The sequence below is a fragment of the Rosa chinensis genome, chromosome 3 (genome assembly GCF_002994745.2).
Source record: "Rosa chinensis cultivar Old Blush chromosome 3, RchiOBHm-V2, whole genome shotgun sequence".
NCBI classification, from domain to species: Eukaryota; Viridiplantae; Streptophyta; class Magnoliopsida; order Rosales; family Rosaceae; genus Rosa; species Rosa chinensis.
Genome location: NC_037090.1, coordinates 45,532,032 through 45,538,031, shown reverse-complemented (window position 1 = coordinate 45,538,031; position 6,000 = coordinate 45,532,032).

Genomic DNA, 6,000 nt, shown 5'->3' with positions numbered 1-6,000 from the left:
TAGCTCGAGCCTCATGGCCAGCGATTTCTCTCGCTATCTCTCCCCCCCCCCATCACCGTCGCTCAACCCTCGGCGGTGCTCGCCCTCCCCTAGCTCGAGTCTCATGGCCAGCGATTTCTCTCGCTATCTCCCCCCCCCCCCCCAAATACTCAAATCTGAAAAACTCAAAACCTCCTCTCCCTGCTTCTGCAAAATCAAGCTCACCAACTTCCCCCACCAGTTCTCCGCCGTCCCTCTCATCATCGACCACGATGCTGCCGCAGTCGCTCAGACCACCACAACCAACGACGCCGCCCACTCCTACTCCCTCAATGCCTGCTTCAACCTCACCAAACCCCAAATCAGAAACCCTAGCCTCTCCATCTCGATCTACAAATCGAAGCAGCTGACGTCACCATGGGAATCGGAGGCGGCATCTAAGAAGAAGTTGTCGTCAGAGCTGCGCGAATCGATGGGATCTGCGAAGGATTTGGGTTGTGATGGGTGCACCAATGGGTGAGTCGGGTCGGGTTGGTTTGGTGGCTCTGGGTCTAGGTAGGTGAGGCGTCGACAACCGAGACAATGGCTTTGCCGCTGAAGCCATGGGCAATTTACATCTGGGCTTGGAAATGCAGAGCAATTTGAAGTTAAGATTCTGGTGATGGAGGAGTAGGAGTGGAGCATGGTGACGAGTGATGGAGGAAGAGAGAGAGAGGAGGAAAAGAAGGGTACTGTGGTGATTGAGAGAAGGGTTTGGTAAGAGAAGGGTACTGTGGTGATTCAGAGAAGGGTTTGGCAGCATGGTGACTAGTGATGGAGGAAGAGAGAGAGGAGGAAGATGTCGACCATAACACAAAAAGAAAGAAAGAATAAATTATAAAGAAAAAACAAAAATAAAAAAAAAAGAGAGAGAAAAGAATTAATTATTTAATTTAAAAAATGATGTGAGGGTATAATAGTCATTTTATCGCGGAGAGACTGCCACGTTAGCGCTTTAACGGAATATTTGGACGGAGAGTAACGGCAAGGATCTATTGGTTCGAAATTTTGAAGTACAAGGACTAAACTTGTGAAATTAAAAGGCTAGGGACTGAAGTGTTTTTGGGGCAAAAGTTCAAGGACTAAACAGTATTTAGTCCTAATTCTAATATACATATGTATGAGCCAACTAACAATTCTATCGGCCAAAATTACTCTCAATTGGCCGATAAAAATTATCATGAGCCGAAGTATACCAATGGTTTCAATGATGGTCAATATAACCAAGATAGTCAGTATGGTAAAGGTTTGTCTAACCTTACACATGGCTACAATGGGCAATACATCAATGGTAACCAATATGGTTATACTTCGGCGTATGGTTGTAATGGACAAAGTTATGGCTTCAACCAATTCAACTTTGGCCAAGTTTAGCCACAATCTTATAACGGAATCGTTCACAACCAAGTTTCTAGAGATTAAAATGCTTATGCTGGTTTGAATAGTAGAACTAATGATCAAAGGTTTCTTGTGGAACTCTTAATCAAGAAATATAAAAGAACACAATGAATTATGGAGGAAAGAATTGGAATCGTATTTAACTGCCTGATTAATTCATACAATGATTACTGTTTATATACAATTAATGGTTACCTAAAATAGAAAACTAAATATAAGAATTGAATTTAAACCGTAAATGATAAATGGTTTAAATTTCTTAATCAATATAAACCTTTAACTTTAAACGGTTTCAAACTGTTATTTGTAAACCGCAAAGTTCTAATGGTTTATAATATTTAATAATAGAATATATTGAATAATTTCAATATATTATTATGTTGATCCTCCTGGATCATGGCTCCCCATTTTGAAGAAGCTGGAGCTCCTGCAAAAGCTAGAACTGCAAATGAGGGAACTCTTGAATTCCTTTTTCCTTGCGAAACCACTTTGACTTGCTTGGCAATTGTCCTTTTCGGCCAATGCGGTAAGATTCTATCTGACCACGTCGAGTCCTAGTGACTTTCTTCTCGAGAATGCAGTCTGCCGCCAATGGGTCTTCCCTCTCAAACCACAAATCGTCAAGTGGGGGAAGTTGAGAATCCTTAACATCTTCATCATCATCCAATAATGATGGCTCAAAGGGTTTTAAATACTCAGCATTTATTACTGAGTATATTTGCATGTAAGGTGGCAGCTCAAGTCGAAATGCATTATCTCCAATCTTTTCCAAGATCTTGAATGGCCCATATCGAATTGGCTTTAATTTCCGACACCATGCAATATTTCCTTGCTAAGCTTTAACCAAACCATATCACCTACATTGAAGTCATGTTGGAGCCTATGTTTGTCATGTCGAGCTTTGTATCGCTGTTGTGACTTTTGTAGTTGCTCCTCAACTTCTTTGTGAATCTTTGAAATGCGCTCCAAGGGTCGTTTTGCTTTTAACCCATCTTCCTCTTCTTCTCCATTTTGCTTATCTTCAAATGAAAATGCCATATCAAATGGACTTGAAGGTAGGTAGCCCAAACAAACTTCGAAATGTGACTTCAAAGTAGAACTATGAATTTCCCTATTAAAGGCAAATTGTAAATATGGTAAACTCGCATCCCAAGTACGAGGATGCTTAGAGTTATGTCCTCTCAACAGATGTACCATGGTCCGATTTACCACTTCTCTTTGTCCATCCGTTTGAGGATGAAAAGCAGTACTATGTTTCAGCTTTGTGTCCATCAATCCCCATAAAGTCTTCCAAAAGTGACCAAGAAATCTGCTATCTCGATCCGAAATGATAGAAGTAGGTAACCCGAAATGTTTCCAGACTTGGTGGAAAAACAACTTCACTGCACCTTCTCCTGAGATTGTCTTCTTACAAGGAATTAAGATCACCATTTTACTGAATCTGTCCACCACAACAAACAAGTAATCAAACCCAGTGGTGGTCGTAGGCAAACCACCCAAGAAGTCCATTAAGATACTTTCCCAAGGTCTATTTGGTACAGGAAGTGGTGTATACAACCCCAACTTCCTCGAAGGTTTTGATGTGTTGCACAACACACAACCTCGAATAAAGCGAGAAACATCCACATGCATCCGAGGCCAATAAACATAACGTTGTAGATTGAGTAGGGTTTTGTCAACTCCGAAGTGTCCTGCACATCTAGAAGTATGAGCCTCCCTAATCCACTACAAACGGTCTCCATTGTTGGGGATGCATAGTTGCTTTCCCTTGAACATTAAGCCAACCTTCATCTCAAATTGGCATGGCTTCCCATGTTTTAGCTTATCAAAGAACACTTTGAATTCTGGATCATTGTCATAACTTTTTACATACTCAGAAAGTACCACAGGTTGGAGGTGCATAGCCACCAGTGGAATGTCCTGGAGGTCTAGACAACATATCTGCCAACTTGTTTGTAACACCTTTCTTGTACTTGATAATGATGTTGAATTGTTGCAAGTAAGACATCCACTTCATGTGTCAAGCTTGCTGCAACTTGGACTGTGTCTGCAAGTACTGCAAAGGCTTATGGTCTGAGTGCACTATAACTTCTTTACCTAATAAGTAGCATCTCCAATGTTTCACACACTGATGTAAAGCAAATAACTCCTTATCGTAGGTAGGGTAATTCTGCACTGCAGCATTGAACATCTCAGAATAATACTCAACTGGCTTCCCATCTTACTTCAAAATTCCACCTAAGGCGTAATTACTCGCATATGTTTCTACCTCAAATGGTCTTTGCAAATTTGGCAAAGCTAATACTGAAGCTTCTGAGATCTTCTTTTTAAGCAACCGAAATGTATCCTCATGTTTGTCTAACCACTCAAATTTTCTCCCTGTCTTAGTCAATTCAAATAATGGCCCTGAAATTTGAGAAAAGTGGCGGATAAACTTACGTAGATACTAGCAAGCTCCCATAAAGCTACGCACCTCAGTTACTGTACGAGGCCTAGGCCAATTTGTGATAGCCTGCACCTTGGACGGATCAACTTTCAACTCTCCTTCACCTACTATAAAACCAAGATACGCTAAAGAACTCTTCCCAAACTCACATTTCTTCAAATTCAATCGCAACTGAGATTGCCTCAATGTCTCTAACACTTTTTCAACATGAATCATATGTTCTTCCCAAGTAGGACTGAACACCAAGATAACGTCCAAGTAAAAAATGACAAAATCACCAATGTATGAACGAAGTACCTCATTCATAAGACTCATAAATGTCGCTGGAGCATTGCATAAACCAAACGGCATTACGAGCCACTCAAAGAGGCCCTGTTTGGTTTTGAATGCAGTTTTCCATGTATCTTCTTCTTTGATTCTGACTTGATGATAACCAGACTTCAAATCTAGTTTAGTGAACCATCGAGCTGACTGTAATTGATCCATTAAATCATCTATCCTTGGTAATGGATACCGATTTTTAATAGTGATTTTGTTGAGTGCTCGGAAATCAATACACATACGCCAGCTGCCATCTTTCTTTGGGACCAACAACACTGGGGATCCACAAGGTGAGCAACTTGGTTTCAATACCCCTTGCTCTAGTAGCTCATTGACTTGTCTCTTGATCTCTTCGCTTTCTTCCACCGAATGACGATACATACCCAAATTAGGCAATGGAGATCCTCCAATGTATCTCATGCTCTACTGGGCGTTGCGGTGGTAAGCCTTCAACATCCTCAAACAAGTCTGAGAATTGTGATTGTAACCCCTCCATATCGCATTGTTGCCTAGGAGTAAGCATCATAGTAGATAACACATATGTAGATGGGCTGTTTTCTCGTGGTCGAACCACCAATAAAACGAACTTCCCACAAGCATTCACCATCCTTTTAGCTTGATTAGCACTGATCAAACTATTATTAAAGGAAAATTTGCTGGCATGAATGAAGTACTCTACTCCATCCTTCAGAAATCGATACTTTTGAAGTCGTCGATAGAACACTACATCACGATCCCATAAGTATGGACTACCAAAAATTACTTGGCATACATCCAATGGCACCACCTCACAAGTTACTTCATCAATGTATTCTCTAGTAATTGCAAACTTGAAAGTACATTGTCGAGTAATTTGTGACTCAACGTCTTTTTGTATCCATCCTAATGGGTATGGTTTAGAATAGGGAGACGTTGTTAACTGCAACTTCCGAACTAATGCCTCCGAAATGAGATTCTTTTGGCTTCCCGGATCAATTATAGTGTCTATCAAATCGTGCTTTACTTGTATACGAACATTAAACAAGTCTTCACGACCTTCTGGATGAGCAAGCTTCTGGGTCATGAGAGTCAACTTCGTGTCTGGTTGCACCATTTCTGGAATCTCCACAGTCTTGTTAGAATTCAATGCCTTTTTAAGATCTTTTCGATTACTTCTTTTCTGTTTTTCTTTCTCCCTAAGCTCGGGATGAAGAATGTAACAGGTTTCTTTGGTATGACCTGGCTTGTTGCAATGCTCACATTTTGTCTGCTTCTTTCCAAAACTTTGCTCCCTATTTTTACTACTGTTACTCCTAACTTCAAACTTCCTTGAATTCCCCTTGTCCTCCTTTTTGTCGACTTTCTTGTTCTTTGATTCAATGGCAGTTGCAATTACTAATGCCTCTTCAAAGTCTTCAACGTTGAACAGTCGCAATTTGCGAATATATTCTTGCAAGCCCCCGATAAACTTCATGAGGAGTTCATGGTCATCCAAGTCTAGATCCAACACCATAGCCTGATTTTGAAAATCAGCTCCATAATCTTGTACCGACTGTCCAAAACTCTGCCTCAAATGCTGCCACTTGAACCATCTATCCTCTTCGAAGCCAACAGGGTAAAACTGCTTTCTTATGGCTCGCTTAAACTTTTTCCACGTCATAGTCGTTATACTACAACGTTTGTTATAAGCCTTCCACCATGTCAAAGCATGCTTGGTCAACTTTAATGTTGCAAAGTTGATCATCTGACGGTTATTATACTCATAAATAGTATAATAAGTTTCTAATTGGTCAATCCAATTATCCAACTTCTCGGCATTAATAGCACCATCATACGCC